A 19,822-nucleotide genomic window follows, 5' to 3' on the forward strand; every position below is an offset into this window, starting at 1 on the left:
TGCTTTGTGACCACCTAGGGGGGTGGGATAGGGAGGGTGGGAGGGAGACGCAAGAGGGAGGGGATATGGGGATATATGTATACATATAGCTGATTCACTTTGTTGTACAGCAGAAACTAACACACCATTGTAAAGCAATTATACTCCAATAAAGATGTTAAAAAAATAAAAATATAAAATAAAATAACATATAATAAAATAAATAACAGATCTTAAAAAAAAAGAATACAGACACCATTAGAAATTTACCACCACGCCTATTTATGAAGAGAGCTCTAAAGAATGTTTCCAGTCCATTAAATATTCTGTAATTGTATGAATGACAAATGTAAAGGTTTACATAGTTACTCACTTGACATAACGTTTTCATATTGCTTTGACACCTAAAAATATATTTTTTAATTCACAAATTATGCATGATGATTTAAAAAGTATCATTAAACGTGGTAAAGATGACAGGTTTCCAGCAGTGTACAATTAACCCCATGAATACTTTATTAGACCTTTATGGGATAATAAAAATTATCATGGTTTTGGGAACACCATAATACATCTTATATAGACTAACGGAATTTTCTTCTGTGTTAAGTCCAGTGGAGTAATAGAAGGTGATCTATATAATTCATTTTGACACGAGAATATTATTTTTTTTGCATTTTCACAAAGTACTCATCAAGAAACTTGCTAAAGAATAGGTTCACTGTGCCTATGAAGACGACATAACTGAAATGGCTCAATTTGATTCTACAAGGGTATGTTAGGTGGTGCTTTGAAGAAAAGAAACCTTAACTTGATAATAATTTAAATATCAGTTCTCAATCAAATGTCATCATATGGGCTCAGATGAGCAGTGATTAATTTAATTCATTCATCAAATCTTTATTAGGCACTACTACCCTCTGAGATAATTTATTAGTTGCTTGGAACACAAAGACTAGTAAAATACCATTCCTGCTGCTTAGGCACTCATGGTCTAGAAATAGGAACAAGAAGTGCAAACAAGTCAGGGTGATGGTGTATATTTTATAACAGAAGTATATACAGGCTGAAATGGGCTCCTAAAAAACATGATCAGTTCTAACTGGAGGAATAACAAAGTTTCATTGATCTAAAATCTTGAAAACTATCTGAGTCTTGAAAACAGGGGGAGAAAATATTTTTTTTAAGGGAATGGGGTTGAGGAGAAGGGAGGAAGGCATTTCAGACAGTAGGAAAAGCTTAATAAGCAAAGAGACAGAGACTAGAAAATACTCTCCCATGTTCTGGGGATGACAGATTGGGCTACAGGATGTGAGAAGGGTTAAAAGTGTGATAAGGGGGATATCTGGAAAGATAATCAAGAACCAGATCATGGAGAGTTTGTCAAAGAAATTATCATGCTTGAACTTTATCCCATAGATATTTTGGAGGCCATGAGAATGCTTAGGCAAAGGAGTAACAGAATCAGATTTAGATTTGAGAGAAAATATACTGTTAATCCAGAGTAGCGAGGCTGGATTACAAGTATGAAGATGTGAAGAAGGGGGAAATGCTAGAAATCTACATTAGCCCAGATGGGAGCTGATCAGGGTGACCTGAGGCAGCAGCAGTAGGGATTTACAAGAGGGCAAAGACCAGAGCAGTGTATCTCCACAGTGCACACTTTAGAAATATGTGATTTCTTTTGTGTTGTCATGTTGACTGGAAGGCTATACTGACATTTAGTGGTTGAAACATGTATTAGTCTCCTACTGCTGTTGTAAAAAATAACCATAAACCTAGTGGCTTAAAAGAGCACAAATGTATTATCTCACTGTCCTGGAGATCAGAAGTCTTGAATAGGTAGGAAGGCCTGCATTCCTTCTGGAGGCTCTACAGAAGAATCCATTTCTATGTCTTTGCCATGTTCTACAGGCTGCCCACATTCCCTGCCTCATGGCCCTGCATCATTCTGACCTCTCCTTCCATCACATCTCCTCTGACTCTAACCCTTCTGCCTTCCTCTTATAAGGACCCTTGCGATTGCACTGGGCTCACTCTGATAATCCAGGATAATTTCACCAGCTCAAGATCCCTAATTCAATCATATCTGCAAAGTCTCTTCTGTCACATATGGTAACATATTCAGAGGTTCTGAGCATCAGGATATGGATATCTCTGGAGGACCATTATTGTGCCAAGCACAGGGCATATATGTTAAAATTTTGTAATATGTAGGCCATTCCCAAATGACAAAGCATTGTCCCACAACTTGCACGATTTTGGAATGCTCCCTTGGGCACTTACAAAAGTGAAAAAAAAAACTGTTTATAATTACATGAACCTAGAGCCTAATGTCATTTAATACGATCATGCAAAATATTTTTTCAAAGTTTAATATATATTTATTTTTCTTGTCATTCAACTATGCACAATTCAAAGAAAGATACTGCTTCATTTTCTTTGCAATTTCACAAAGGCTTTTCCACCATTTTTGAAAAATCACATCACCTTAGCTCTGCCACTTCTGGAATGCAATCACCAGTGCTATACACCTGTCTGCAAATCAACCAACACAAAATTTCCTGCTTTGGGTGTTACATAATGGAGAAGTACAGGGGTGGGTCTAGCTTAAATCAGAGGCATAAAGCAAGGTGCCAGATTCAGTTTCTCTGTCTCTGGGCTTGGCTGAGCTCTGCTTTCCTTCGTGAGTGACTTCATTCTCACATTATATAAACAGCAGCAGCTCTAGTTTCACAGCCCCTCAGTTTCAAATCCAGCTGGAACTCCTATCACTCAAACAAAAGCAGGGAGGTAAACAGTGATCCTCACTGGCCAATCTAAGGCACATGGTCCTCTCCAAACTAATCAATGAGGCTTGGGGAATGACTGTATTGAGTAGCTTAGGCCAAAGTCAGGTGGCCCAAGCCCAGTCCCAGGATCTAGCCAGACTTGATGCAAATAAATCAGAAGTGGGGGCCCTGGTGGATTCCAGGAGGAAGATCTGGGCTCTATTAAAGGAAGGCGATGGATACGGAAACAAAAGTGGCTGATGTCCGTTGCACCAACTAAAAACTCAAAATCTGTCATTTAATGTGTTTGGGATTTTAGATTTCAAAAATCACTTATAGCTAGCTTATTAAAAATGGTAAAGAGCCTAGATAAATTGTAAAAATGAATGTAATTTTTCTTCAGTTTCACCTGCTTTATGTTATGAGAATTAAAAAGGAGCATTTTGTCAAAAATCTGAAAAAAGGGATAAAGTTGACTTAGTTATATAAATATAATTGCAATTATTTATTTTATACACTTTTGAAAGCAATCAATCCACTAGAATATTAATGTTGCAGGGGCAGAATTTTCTTCTCTGCTTGGTTCACTGCTGAATCCCCCCCAAAAGAGGATGTGGTACACAGTAGGCACTGTATAATAATTTCTTGATTGAATGAGTCAATAAACTATTCTACCTAATTCTTTCTGAAGTCTGCCACATCAATGAACTTTAGCTGAAATGATCAAGATGTTCAAAGTACAGGTAGAGAAAGTACGTTTCAAAATGAAAAGTTACGGGCTTAACATCCACATCTATGTTCAACAGTAATAGTATTACCTAAACATATTACCTAACATATAAACATCAAGACGTTAAGATTCTGAAGCAAAATATTCTCAGACTCAAAAGATTCATTTGGAGCTCTATAAAAACACAACGGTGTTATTTTACAAATACAAGTAGTGAGAACATAGCATTAAATAGCTGAGATAGTAATGAGTAATTGTTACAAAAACAAAATGTGCTAAGAGCCTTACAAGTATTATGTCATTTAATCTTCATCAGAACCCTAGGATGGGACTAGTATTGTTTTCACTACAGGTGAGGAAATTGAGACTAAAATATCTTAATTAACCTCCTTCAGTTCACATGTTAGCAAGTGACAAAGCCAGGCTCTGAAAGCAGATGTTTCCAGAGCTCATGTACTTAATCACCATGTAAACTGTTCTACAGAATTTAAATAGCTTGCACAGTGAAATTATAATATGGAAGGTTTGGGTGGTTTTTGTTTTTTAGTAATAATATTTGTCCAAAGAAGGAAACACAATGAAAACATGGATACATTTACCATGAATTAAGCCTCCCTTATTTTGCTTCAGACAATTTGATACATACACAGATACACTTGAGTATGTGTGTTGCACACCTACATACACACATATAAAGATACAGGAATCCAAGACTCCACTGTAACATTTAAATTCTAAGCAATATAGCAAAGTACAAGAAAGGAAATATGCTTGTTTTGGGTAAAGTGGATCAACTGGTAGAGCACAAGATTTAGAAACAAGGAAAAACAGCCTAATTGATGTCCCACTGCTCCCTTAAAAAAATAACTTAATCTCTTCTTCTTGAAAAAGAGGGATAAATAATATTTAAATCTTACCTATCTCAAAGAGATGCAAAAAGATTAAAATATTTAAAAATAAACCTTAGATATATCTGCAGATTATCAGAGGTTCTTCAAATAAAACATTACCCTTTGTTGCTCATTTTATTTCCTTTCTTGAAGACAGTAGTTCTTATGGCACTGACAACAATCGTCCTATGCGAAGTCCCCCATTATAACATGTGTTACTGAATGGGACTTTTAAGAAAGGGCTTTTGAGAGAGAGAGAGAGAGAGAGAGAGAATATGAATTGTTTTATTGTTGTTAACTTGATCAAAGCCCGAAAGAGACATTTCTTTTATATCAGCTTCAAAGATGAAACGCTGTTCTAGACCACTAGTACTCATGAGTTGATTACACAGACCACTAATTCTCAAACTATAGTCCCCAGATCAAAAGCAGCCTCAATCTGGGAATGTGTTAGAAATGCAAATTTGTGGACCCCACCTGGACCTAATTGCAGCAGAAACTCTCTAGTTTTAGCAAGCGTTCCATGTGATTCTGGGGCAAAGTAAAATTTGAGAACCACTCTTCTACTCAGCAGTGAGGTAGAAACATCATTCTCCTTTTACTCAGTCTAATAGACCCGGTATTGAAAGCTATTAAGAGAATTCCATTCATGGTTTGAAGTTGTTAAAGAAGAGGGGGAAAGTCAGAACAGATCCTATTCAAATTCTGCACGCATTCAATAGTAACACTGATTACCAAAGCCTTACTTACATAGGGTTCCTTCTCTGCCTCTGTCTCAGACTCTCCTGCATCCCTCTTACAAGGACCCTTGGGATTATATTAGGCCCTCCCAGATAATCCAGGGTAACCTCTCCAACTCAAATCCTTAACTTAATCACATCTGCAACTCCCTTTGGCCATGTAGGGTAACACAGTTCAGGTTCTGGGGATTTGGACATCTTGGAGGGGTCATTATTGTGACTACTACACTATCCTAGAACATGCAAAAATATAAAACAGACTTCTTAGGGAGAGGGTGTTTTTTCTTAAACTATATTAATTCAGTTAAACAATGCAATACTTTTATTTCAACTGTTGCATTTTGTGCAAATGTGTTTTTATGTGTAAACAGTTGGCTACTGTATTATAAGAAAAGTACATATATTACAAATTAAAACTTAAGCACTTCTGCTCCATAAAAGAACAGAATCATTTGGTGAAAATTTTGCAGTTAAAAAAAAAGGTCTATTCAACTGGAGACAGCACTAGAGTGTGTGGGAAAAGTACAGTGTAGCAAGGAAACATCATTTGTTAAGAATATCTGTTTTAATTCTGAAGGTACTGAAATGACCATATCATTCAATAAATCTTCATAACGAGTCAGTAAAACAAGTAATTTAAGGCAAAACAACTTTGTTCTTTCCGAAGAAAAAGAGAAAGGCTCTCCTAGCCCCATAGCCAGCAATGGGCCATGTATCATGGAACGTTCTCCAATCAGCAGAACTGGCTTCTCCTCTTTTTTTTATTTTTATTTTTTTTTTTCCTTCTCCACTGAAGCAGAATTCAGCTCGGTTGACTGTACAGTCATCTCTCTTTTCAAGCAAGGGGAGATGCATATTACTTGACAGAGCCCCAGTTTCTCTGGTGCCAGCCTTCAATTTAATTGTAAAGAGAGTAAAGATGCTGAAAAGACTGATGAGTCAGGAACTATCGAGACCATTATACCCAAACCCAAAGAAGAAAATGGTGAATCATTTTGGAGTCCTGAAGTGGAATGCTTTCTGGACTTCATCAACATCATTTGAATCACTGTCCAGCCTCCTTCTGCTTGTCAATGACAGAAATCTGAAGGCATACACGGACCAAAAGATTGATGACTTTGATAGAGGGGGAAAATCACAATGCAGCAGAAAGTGTGCACATTTTCCAACTAATGCCCATTCATCATATAGAAAAGACAGAACTGTAGTGCCTGTGCAAGCCCAGATACGATCGTCAGGTTTAAGCATGGATCCTTTACCTAGTTAAATTGCCAGAGACGAAAAAATAATCAAAGGAAACAAATGTTACTCTTTCGATAGCTCCCATAAAAGTTCAAGATTTTCCATTAAAAATTAAAGGTAATAATTCATAATAAATACATTTATAACAGTCGAGGAATCCATCCCATTGAAGCTGCCTTTCTTTTTTTTTGGTTTCACATTTGCTTATTAAAAGACTAGGACAGTGGTTTTCAAAGTGTGGTCCCTGAACCAGCAGCAGCAGCAGCAGCATCACCTGGGGACTGGTTAGAAAAGCAAATTATCTACTCCAGACCTAACAAAATCAGAAATTCCAGGTCTGGGGCCCAGCAAATTGGGTTTATCTAGCCTTCCAGGGAATTCTGATGCAGTCTAAAGTTTTAGAACTGTGAAGATAAAGAAAAGCATTATATGAGGTGATATACTATTTCAAGAAAAAAAATTAGTGTTCCCATTTCTACATGGAACATACACTGGAATCTTATTAAAAGAAGCTGCTCACATGTAGCTTCCAAATTCTAGCAACTATCATTTTTCTATTTCTCCCTCTGCATGGGAAACTCCAGGGGACAATATGTGGCATTTTCAATTATTGAATTGCATTTTGCTTTTACTTGTAGCTACTAAGCTCAAGAAATAATAAACTGATTAAGCTCAGCCCACTTATAACTCATTGTAGGCTTTCCAAAGCACTTGGATATATATTTTACATGACATATTGTGCTTAGCAATAAGGCAGTGAAAAAACAAACAAACCTGAATTCAAAACATAAATAAGCAGTGACTTGTCACTATGACAAAAAGATCACCGTCATTTTTCTTTAAAAATTAATTATCCTAGAACATTTTAAATACAATATGACAACCTGTACTAATTTTGAATATGAGGTCTTTACTTGGTACATAAACTGAGATTCCTGGATTTTTTCATGCCTCCTTACACTCAGTACAGAGCTTCATCTACTGAATTTAGTAAATTCACCACAATTTAAATAAATCAACTCTCATATGCATTTTCAACAGAGAGGTTTTTTTCCTGTACTTTACCCGAATAAAACATCTAATATTCTATACCATTAAGCCACATTTACTATAAATCTATTTCTGAAGTTTCGTGACTTTTAAATGATAGTAAAATACGAAACAAAATCGTCCTCTGTCAACTTCCCATGTAAAAATGATTGTTTCTTACCATAGTTCAGAAGCTTTCATTTGCTATGTACTATAACTTAGCTATGTCTTCATAAATAAGGCAATTTAATCTAAAAGTCACATGCATTTTAAAATAAAATTTTTTATATATTGCACTTTTCCTCTTGATATATATTTCCCCCTTGGCTCTGAGTCATATCACGAGTTACTGGTTACTGTCAGCCACGTCAAAACCATTTTGTAAACAGAGTATATGTCATTATAGTTCCAAATTTGCAGTATACCTCTCCACCACCCATTTATTCTCATAGCTTAAAAATGATAATTGAAGTAGCCTCAGCTTCCAGGCTGCTTGAGCAAATTTACAAGAAGAGAGTGGCCTTGTAATCACCATTAGCAGTAATAAGGAAAGTGTAATCAGATCAATCAAAAATCAAACAAATAAGTCTAGAAAGACTTCACTTAGGATAGCTAGTGGACCTAAATGTAGGAATTTTGTTTCTTTCATAAAGCAGAACACTGGAAAACCGAGGAGGGAGAGCTATTCGTTCACTGTTGTTAACAATTTAAAAAGTCCTTAGGTACTGATTCTGTTTCATTCACTAAGTGGGTGAAACTAGAAAGTGACAAAAGGAATTCCCCATATGTGTCGACTCCTAGAATAAAGAGCTTTCTTGAGAATATTTTTATTTGTTTATATTTCTTATTTATTTTTTAAGTAAAATTATGCATTTTGCATTTCACCACAATGCATAATACTGACTTGCATAGGAAATCTGAATAAAGCCCTCTGCCTACCCAAAATCCTTTAGCACAGCTTTTGTTTTTCTTCTCTAAGTGTGGTCCTTGGACTTCTTAAGTCACAGTCGCTGAGGAAGTGGCTCAGGCATATGCACTTGAAATAATTACTAAGGGGATTATTAAGTACACTGGAATTTGAGAACCACCACCCTTTTCAGATAAAAGCAACCTCAAGCCAGTTGCCATGGTTGGGTTTACCAGCCAACCCAAGAACTCCTTTCTTTGCAAGGAATATGACATTGAAGGACACACAACAATTTCCCTTTTCAGTCTGTGGCCAAATAAATGATCTCATGTCAAATCCACCAGTTCCTCTTTCAGTGCCTCCCTACTTGGTCCTGATTCTCCATCCTTTAAATGAGTTCTTAGAGAAAGTTACCCAATAATTTTTGAATGACACCAATCATTCTTTTTTTTTGAATTTTTGACTTTTTTTTTATACAGCAGGTCGTTATTAGTCATCAATTTTATACACATCAGTGTATACATGTCAATCCCAATCTCCGAATTCATCACACAACCACCACACCCCCAGCACTTTCCCCCCTTGGTGGCCATACGTTGGTTCTCCACATCTGTGTATCAATTCTATCCTGCACACCGGTTCATCTGTACCATTTTTCTAGGTTGCATATATATGCGTTTATATACGATATCCGTATTTCTCTTTCTGACTGACTTCACTCTGTATGACAGTCTCTAGATCTATCCATGTCTGTACAAATGAACCAACTTAGTTCCTTTTCGTGGCTGTATAATATTCCATGGTATATATGTACCACATCTTCTTTATCCATTCATCTGTGGATGGGCATTTAGGCTCACACCAAGGAGTACTTCCCAGAACTTCTGCTGCCACTGTCCTTGTCCCTGCAGTGAGCCACAGCCACCCCCCAACTCTGCAGGAGACCCTCCAACACTAGCAGGTAGGTCTGGTTCAGTCTCCCCTGGCTTCACTGCTCCTTCCCCTGAGTCCCGATGTGCACACTACTTTGTGTGTGCTCTCCAAGTGTGGAGTCTCTGTTTCCCCCAGTCCTGTCGAAGTCCTGCAATCAAATCCCACTAGGCTTCAAAGTCTGATTCTCTAGGAATCCCTCCTCCCGTTGCCAGAACCCCAGGTTGGGAAGCCTCACGTGGGGCTCAGAACCTTCACAACGGTGGGTGGACTTCTGAGGTATAAGTGTTCTCCAGTCTGTGAGTCACCCACCCACCAGTTATGGGATTTGATTTTATTGTGATTGCGCCCCTCCTACCATCTCATTGTGGCTTCTCCTTTATCTTTGGATGTGGGGTATCTTTTTTGGTGAGTTCCAGTGTCTTCCTGTCGATGACTGTCCAGCAGCTGGTTATGATTCTGGTGTTCTCGCAAGAGGGAGTGAGAGCACATCCTTCTACTCGGCGATCTTGGTTCCTAATTCGAAGCCAGTCATTTTTAACATGATTCCTCAACTCTTTTGACTTGTTGCCGTTCAATCACACAAGACTCATTGCTCTTCTCAAATAACCTCACAAGTTATACTTCACTGCTGTCAACATTACTTTATGACATTAAAGTGCCAGATATGAACTGGATATATTTTTAGCAAGTATTTTAACCACCTACAGGAGAGAAAGAATTTACATCTCCAACAAGTTCAGAGATAATTCTATTGTTTCTGGTCCAGGAACCACACTTTGAGAACCATTGCTTTAAGTATTGAGCTGAAAACCATGGATATAGTTTAAGATCACACAATTCCCTTTATGAACAAATTGTGTAACTAGACTTTAGCTATACCTATATAGTATTAAAGAGACTTTAAAGTTGAAAAACTTCAGTCATACAGATAACAACCTTTTGAAAAGAAAAACGTACTAATTTTCTTGATGCTAAAAGGAACCACATGTGTGCTATGAAACTGAATTTAGTCAAATTACTTGAATGGTTAAAAAAACGTGAGTTATTAAACACATCTTGAGGTTATTATTGGCAAAATGAATCATTATTTAGAATTTGGTAAGGAACTTAAAACAACTTGCACTATTTGAAAATCACTGTTTGAACACAAATTCATATTCTCTTAGTTAGGAAGACCCTATTTTACCCAGAAAAAAACACACACAATCAACATTCAAAAGCATGTGGTGCTATGCTGAAAGCAAAATAAAGGTTTTCTTCCTCTCCCTCTATGTGCCATTTGTACTGACATTTAGAAACATAGACATGATATTTAGTTTGCTCTCAGGTAATTATTTTTCTATGTCTACAGTCTTAATTTTGCATGCCTAATAAATTACTGATTGAACACTTTATTTCCCAAATTTTCACTAACTTCACCTCTGTGCATTTCATAATTATTGATAGTGCTCACTTAAAGCTTTAGGCTTCATCTTTACCCTGTTTTCAAAAATGTCATTTGCCTTATGAAATGTTTCTTTTTTTACTTTTAATCATACTCACATAAAGGCAACTGAATTAATTTTAACTTAGAATTTTGAATTCTCTAGATATTGTGGGTACATGATTTATATTTTTTGACTTTATGACAATCATGACACAATTCCTACCACTTGCTGGGAGAGGAGGAAGTCTAACACCAACATGTGAAAAAAATTAAGAGCCAGAGTAGCTCAGGTCATCCACAAAGACCTTCATTTTAATTCTAGGGCCCATGCTCTTTCAGTTTTACACTATGACTTCAATATAATGGATACAACATTAAGGAACAGTAAATAAACCCTGATCCACAGAAAATTCAAATCATAGTCATACTTTATTAAATATAATTTCTCACCAATGACTTAATAATCACCCATATTTTTGTGTCCTTAAAGTATCTAGTACAATGGATGGAAGAAAGGATTCTTTTTAATAATAGCATTTTCCTGAAGTTATCTGAGTTCAAATAAAATTAAAATATATATTTCTAATACCAAAAGTAATTATATGGTCATATGGACTTTAAAGAAATTTTATCAAGGTGTTGGAATGTTATGCATTTCTTCTTCATAACTTATAGTGACTTTTCAATTTGTTTTCTTAAATTGCTATAAACATTGTGTACCAATCACTTCTACATATACATTTCATATTCACTAATTATATTTCCCATGTTTTCTACTGAAGAACACATCCAAATAATTCATCAAGCAACACTGGGAATATTTGAATAATCCAAAATCATATAGTTATATTGAACTTCTAAACTGAAATAGAAAAAGTACAGTTGCAAGTCAGCTCAATACCAGCCTTCAACTTCATATCTCGTCTTTGTCAAATTCCCATATCAAGCCTAGAAAACATATTTACTCCATGTCTTTCTGATGAATAATAAGATGCATAGGTGATGTCTAGATTTTTCTTGTCAGATAAGGAAGGTCCTGTACAGCACTGCATGAGAAAACACCAAGAAATATTGGCTATTTTCAGATAGGCATATATCACTAGGAGAGGTGATTTCTATATGAATTGGACTTTAGAAATATTTTAGAAAAGAGAGATTCTGCAGCAAGTTGACTTGAAAAAGGAAAAAGGTCACTGTTGATAACATAAAAATATGAATATCCACAGTGTATTGATAAAATGCTTTATTTCCATGTAGGAATCAGTATTATCCAGTACTTTATTGAATTGTACGTAATCTGTGCAGAAATTTGTTCTAACTAATATTAGGGTATAAATTTAGCACATTCCTTATAGAATTTCTATTTTATAGTAAGATAGTTGCTTCCGGTTACATGGTTTAAATTGCAACCTATAGAGCATAAGAAGGACTCCAAGAGTAACTTACATTGTTTCTTTTATAGTTTAACCAGTATAATTATAGGAACAAAGTTTCAAAGTGACATTCGATTTTGCCATGGACCACATGTAGATATTAAATAGAACTATTTTATAACATATTTTCTTCCCGTTTATTGCTTCATTTAAATATGTAAAATTCCATTAGTGAAACTTTGGGACCCCGATAATGTTTTCAAGTTAATGATCCAGTTTATTTACTCAGTTTCTAGATAACAAAAATTTGGTAATTATTTTCATTGAACTTAAGGGAGGCAACAATGAATACTCTTTTAGAAACCATGGTATGAATAACTAATCCTATCAGGTAGTTTGAAATTGCTTTTTTAACTAAATGACCATCTATTCTTTCAAGAGAGAGTCATTCAAGATTTATTATTATTTTTTTTTTTTTTTTTTTTTTTTTTTTTGCGGTACGCGGGCCTCTCACTGTTGCGGCCTCTCCCGTTGCGGAGCACAGGCTCCGGACGCGTAGGTTCAGCAGCCATGGCTCACGGGCCCAGCCGCTCCGCGGCATGTGGGATCTTCCTGGACCGGGGCACGAACCTGTGTCCCCTGCATCGGCAGGCGGACTCTCAACCACTGCGCCACCAGGGAAGCCCAAGATTTATTATTTTTTTCTGATGAATTTTTCTGTCTCCATTTTCACATGTGGTTTTGGCTTTAATTGTATTTAAGGAAGTCCTGAAACTCTAATTTACAGAAGTCAGGCAAATAAATAAAGCTGCTATAATATTATCATTACAAATGACTTGTTGTTGTTGTTGATTAAAACACGTCATCACAAAATGAGAGTAAAATAACCTCTATAGTGAGGCAATGACTGTAGCTTAAGGCAATGCCTACAGAATCCATTTAAAAAAAATTAAAAAGAAATAAAACAGCCACAGGAATATAAAAGTAGCCAAAAAACCAGGCTTTGTTGAAGATTCAATTTAAAAGATCAGAGACAAATGTGATATTTAGGTAAATTTGTACCATTACATCTAATAATCCATTTGGGCATTTGCCAATAAGCTAATTTCTTGGTCTATTTCATTTTACTGTACTCTTACTAACGTAGGTGAGGCGGGGAGGTTGACGTTTAATTTTAAATGTATTTTATTCACCCTCTATTAAACACTTACACCTGCTGGCATACACAGCACAGATTAGGTAAGACAACAGAGCAAAATTAAGAGTAATATGGTATCGCAACACCATCCATCCACTTATTGTCTTTAGTATGAAACTATCACTGTTTTGTCTACTAGCCTTCATTGGGGAAGTAAAATAAATGTTTTTTAACAAATTACAATGGGGCAATTTTAAATAATAGGGTAGAAATTTAGGCCAAGGAAAATGCAATTTAAAAGACATGCTCATCTCTTCTTATTAAATAGAGGGTAAATATATATTAAGTAAAAACAAATCAAGCTCTTCTACATCAGTAGTGTCCAGAATTTTTGATCACATAATAGTTAAAAAAAGAAAACAGGAAAAAAAAGATGGTGGAAGGACAGAAAGAAAAAGAGAACAGTGAATACATATTCCCTCTCTCCATTTATCTCTATATAAATTGTATACTTGTAACACTCTATCAATACTTTATGTGAAATATAAAATAGGCGCCAAAAATTTTTAATGATAAAATAAAATGAAGAGATGGTCCAATATTTTCTTAGTAATAAATTCTTTTTGGGGTCCCTTGAAATTCAAAACACCATGTTGAAGACCACTCTCCCACAATGTATTATTTATCAACCTCAGGTTCATCAAGCCTAGTAGGAAATTGAGGTCTGATAAGCAATAGCTCAAGAAATATTACTGAGAACCCACCATGTTCAAAATAGTATAGCAGGTTCTTGTGATGCAATGGTGAACAAAAGATATCCGGCCACATTTAGCATGGAACTAAAAAATGATTACAACACAAATTTATAGTAGATTATAGACAATTAATTAAATATATCCGTGACCATTGCTACAAAGCAGAACTGCACAGCGTTAGAAATTATATATATAATAAGAAGCTCTAACCTAGTTTCTGAAGTGAGAAAAAGCTTCCCTAAGAAAGTGACATCGAATCTGAAAATTCATGCATGAAAAGGAGAGAACTCGCTGAAGCACTGCCAATAAATCGGCAAAGAATATTTTGCAGATAGGATAAAGAGCATATACAAAGGCCAAAGCATGTCAGAGGTGACAAAGCCAAAGCATGTGCTTTCATAGAGGGTAGAAGCTGAGAAAGTGAGAGGGAGAGGAGAGATGGATGGGGTGAAGATGGGAGAAGGAAGACAAATCAGGAAGCCATCTGCTGGACATAGTAAGGATTGGGGAGCAACAGGAAGTTACTGACTGGTTTTATGCCAGAGAATAAATGGATCGGATTTGTATTTTTATAAATAGCCTTGAATGTTGAGTAGACAATGGACTAAACAGGGCAAGAGTGGATGCAGCTGCGATTGTTCAGGTTATTATGGCTTGAAGTAGCTTGTTGGTAGTGGAAATGGAAAGAAGCATAGATTCGAAGGAGATTTGAGAGGCTCTGGATTTTTCAAGCCATTAATATTACTTTATGACAGTAAGTAGGTAGAATTAAAGTCAATGACATATTGCATGATAGCCTCCTTTGAAAATGGAATGAAAAAGGCTGTGTAAAAAGTTGCCTCATTCAATCTGTTCCTGCCAAGAATGAAAGTATTAAAAGAACCATGTGCACTAGCCTTGCATTATCCATCATTATCCTGTGAAATACCATAGACTGTGGGCATCAACAGAAGTTGTATTCTACATGCCAGTGACTGCCCTCCAGTGCAAAAGCGCATGATAACACAAATCATAAACCAATTTTCAGAATCTGTATTTAGATCAACAAACTCTCATGCTGAACTGAACAGTAAAATCCCCAAGAAGATTCAATGTTATTGTTATATATAGAAAATGTGCAGTGAAAAAATTTAGAACTGAAGTATCACAGGAGTAAATATTGCTCTTATTGACAAAGCTTAGAACAATGAATCTAGAAATTTGGTAAGTCTTTTGGGACACCAATAAACTGGGAGGGTTTCAAAAGATTGCAATCCAAATTTAAGATATATGCTGTCTTATAGGAAGTGTTTCTTCAAGGTGTCTTTTGCTTTTATCATATCTAGGTTTCCAACAGATCCAACGAATGTTAACTATGAATCATACTTGAACATTAAACATAGCTTCTATGTTGCCACAGGGAAACTATAAAATCCTTTAATGATGTAACACAGCATAAGAGAAAATCACTGTGCTGGGGACTTGGGGGATTTTCATTTTTACTCCATTTTTGTCAATAACCAGCTACGTGTCCTTCGCAAAGTGACTTAATTTTTTATTATGCCATCCCTACCATGAAAGGATTCAACTGGATGGTCTCCAAGGCTCTGCTCCCATTTGTGATTCCTGAAAATGTAACTATTTAAAGAAATAGTGAAAACTAATTTAAAACAATGTGCTAGAATCCTAGAAAGTTTGGAAACAATACAGCAGCCTGAGTAACCTTGTCAGGTTTCATATACAAAAACTAATCTGAATGTAACATGCCTTTCAACAAAAACTATGGGTCAGCTGTTAGTTTAAGAATTTATATCCTGTAGACCTAACCACAGTTACAAGCACAAGTCAGAGGCTGTGCATGCACAGTACAGAAAGAACTGAGAGCTAAAATCCTTTGTCCAACCATGTTTATGCTTACTGATACGGATCCCCAAATTACACTACTGAGGATAGTAACAAAATGGCCACCAAAGAGGTCAGTGTTTTTCCTAACACACATACACAACAATAACGGAGTATAAAGAAACTATTTTTAAAAAAGAAAAATGGGAGGCTTGAAAGCATGATGAAAAAGTCGATGTGAGTGAAAAATGGTAAATTGATCTGATGTAAAGAAATGTAACATATTTAAACTAGACTATAATGCAAAGCACATTAATGTTGACCTATACTAAATAATAAATTTAGAGTTAGCCTTCTGATTTCAAGGTCACCATATAAATGAAATCTACTTATAGAATGTGGGCATGGATGAGGGAAATATTGATCGCATACTTTGGGCTGAGTAAGATTGGTACTTACTTAGCAATAAAGAAAACTCAATCTGGAAAATGGCCATTCTAAGGACTAAGTCAACAGTCGTTCTTTCACTCACCCACTTATTCATTCATTCCAAAGGGAATTTTCTCTGTGCTCACATCTGTTTCAAGTTCTGGGATAACTCATTCACTCAAAACAGTTTATGCAGCATCTGTGCTGGGATCTGGGGATACAAAATGAGTAAGCCACAGTCTTGGCTGTCAAGGAACTTATCATCCAGTAGGAGAAGCCAGACACGTGCAAGGAAAATGAATGTAGTGGTCTCTATGACTGATAGTATGCGCAGTATAAAGTCAGGTGACAAAGGAAAAAGTGGCCAACCAGCAGAAAACAGCTATGGAAATTCGGAGCCTACAATGAAAATACATTTCTCCCTGTCACGCTGTTAACACTTCAAAAATTTCAGGGATTTTTATGTGGACATTAATGTTTTTCACCTGGAGGCCGATAAACAGGAAATGTTTGCTCAGTACGAATAAAGCACTATTTACAATGATTGCGATTTACTGAACCTGTTTGGACACGTATTGCCAGGATAAGCATTTCCTTCTGGAAATAAAGATCAGAGACGATAAACACATTCAAAGCCAGTCATCCATTTCCGGCGCTTTGGTTTTATTTTGTGATCTCTTCTACTAGACATTTTCCTGTGGTTAGCTCAACACATAATTTATGCATATGAATTCAAATTTATGAAAATTCATATTTCCAAATCACCAGATGAACAGAAGAGGTCAGGTTTCTCATTAGTTTCTCTAGCCCTTGATTTAATTTGTTTTATATATTATACCTGTGTTAGTTTGTTATCTCTCTTCTCAGGTTGATTCTACCTCTATAATGTCCTTCAATGTTATCTTCTTCCTGTTTCCACTGCCAGTGTCCTAGTTCAGAGGCGTTATTACCTCACCTGTACTATTGTAATTGCCTCCAGACTTATCTCTCTTCTTCTAGTCTCAGCCTGCTCCCTTCCAATCTATAAATTATTGCTAAATGAATTTGCCTGGAGTTGGACTGGATCATGTTGTCCCCAGCTGGAACACCTTTAGAAATTGCCAACTGCCTACCATATTAACTACAAACTTCTCACCTGATATGTGAAAGTCCTTTAAAGCCTCACTCTTCAAAGTCTGGTCTGCATACCAGCAATACCAACATCATCTTGGAGCTTGCTAGAAATGCAAACTCCCAGGCCTCAGCGTGGATCTCTGATTGATTCCGGCACACTAAATTTTGAGAAGCACTCCGCAAAAGCACCGCCGAGCTTCCTTCCTGTCTTCGTTGCCCATTACCCCCTTTCCTTAGCCCCAGTGCACGACTAAATTAGTCCTGAAAACACCTTTCTGACTTTGAACTATGATGGCTCCAACTTCAAATACCACAGAGCACAGCATTCTGTTGTGGGGAACCTGTCTTACTATCATTTTGCTACCTCCTTGAAGGTAGGAGTTAACAGATTATTCATCTCTGTCTCAATGTGACGGTAAGCAAAACAAGTTCCCACTCCCTGGGTGATACTCAACACTTGCTCAACTGGGCCATGAGAAGAAAATCTGCAACTTCTTTTTCTATTTATTTTTATCCCATTCTTTAATTCTCTATGTTATTTAGGTTTTTAGTGTGTACTATCTATTAATATAGTAATGTATACCAATTCCTTGTTAATAGACAAATACTGCTTGTTCAAAAATATTTTGACTGATATGATCGCATGACCAAAAATGTTTGCAGATCACTGCCTGACACACCAAGTATATGGTGTTCTGCAGGAATTAAAGAGCTATTTGTGAACTGAACTGAAACTCTACAACTGACTCCACTACAGCATGAATAAGACTATTTGATGCAGGTGAGATTTTTTAATTTCTTCAGTCAGATAAAAGTTTCCAAGTTTAGAAGAAAGCTGCTGCAGAGTGTTAAAAATTAGCATTTTCATTGACTTACTGAATAAAAGTTAAGCCTAAAGATGTTTGTGAAACTTCACTTGAGGAAATCATTTTATCCCAGCAATAAGAAACATCTATTCAAAATATATTTGCTTTAATAATCATCAAGCAATGGGAAATGACAATTTAAGATTGTTTCCTGGATTATGATTCTTCTTTTGAACACAGCCTTTCCATAATTAAGTATGCTCTTAGAATACAGGTTAATTTTCTTATGATGGATTAGAGTTCTCTATACAGGACCTTCTCTCCTGCATCACTACTAGCTTATTGCACACTCCATAGCTGCCTTAAGCACTTCCACTGACCTGATAAAAGTCTTTCATGAAGAGGCTACCCTTGCCCTCTCTCCTCCCAGGCTAGGGCTCCCTGATGCTCATATAAAAACTTCCACCGGTTATATCAAAATACTTATCACATTTTTTTGTAATGTTTTGGCTAACCGTTAAATTTTCTCAAGGACAAGAAGCGCTCTGAGGGCAGGGGTTATGTCTATCTTGTTAAATGCTCTATTCAAGGTCCTTTGGCACATAGTAGGCAGTCCATAAAATTTGTTGAATAGATAAATGAACCAAGGAATACATTCATTACAAAATTTATACTGGAAATTTGGTCTCCTAGCTTAGCCTTAAGATTGGTTATCTGTAAAATGAGATAATACCGACTTTGCAGGATTTTTTATGGTTATGTGAAATTAGGTATGCAAATCATACTTCAGTGCTTAGAAATGGTACACATTAAGAAAATGGTAGCTACTATTATTAGTATTATCATCAGTATATTCTTACTATCAGTTTAGTAAAATTAAGAAATCCATTCACAATGCTTTAAAGAAAATACATAAATGGAACACAAAATTATAAAATAAAATATAAAAACCATCCATCAACATTAAATCAGAATAAAATTGCCATAGCTAATGAATAAATTTACAACAATAATATATTATTCATTAAGAAAAATGAGATGCAGTGTCCATATCATAGTAAAGTTATTTTCACCTCTACCTCACTATAAAGATGACAGTAATTTTGCTATGAACATATCTAAGAAAACTAAAATAGAAAAACGACTCCATCACACTTACCAAATTAATAAGCAATCTTTCAGAAAATGGAATATTCTACCACATAAGGACATTCAGTCCCAAGAGCAATGCTGTGATAATTTTCTTGAGAAAGACTTATTTAATGAGAAAAGAATGTTGAGGTACTTAAAACTGAAATCTGGAAATTTGTCCCAGAGTAGATTTATGGAGGGCCTCATTGATGAGCTATGCCATGTAAATCATGTAAGTATGCTTGGCTACTCAGTTGAAGTGCTATCCATTATAAAATGGCAGTTTCATTTCAGAAATGTACGTCACTTCAGAAATTCTGAGACATTTCTGGACTGTCTGACCCTTGGATATTAAATTATGAACACACTGACCTTTGATCTGGTAAATAATGCATCTTTTATATAAAGCACTTAGCCACCATCTACCCAAAATCATGTACACTGTGTCACAAGCTGTAGACTGAATACTTGTAGAGGAGGGCTAGAAAAGAATTTCCACGTAAACTGAATTATAAAATGAAGACATGCCCCATAACTCATCCAGTGAAAACTGGGAATGTTTACATCATTGAAACAATTTTACCAACTCCTAATTATAATTTTAGTGGT

Source organism: Tursiops truncatus, chromosome X, assembly GCF_011762595.2.
Source record: "Tursiops truncatus isolate mTurTru1 chromosome X, mTurTru1.mat.Y, whole genome shotgun sequence".
Taxonomy (NCBI): domain Eukaryota; kingdom Metazoa; phylum Chordata; class Mammalia; order Artiodactyla; family Delphinidae; genus Tursiops; species Tursiops truncatus.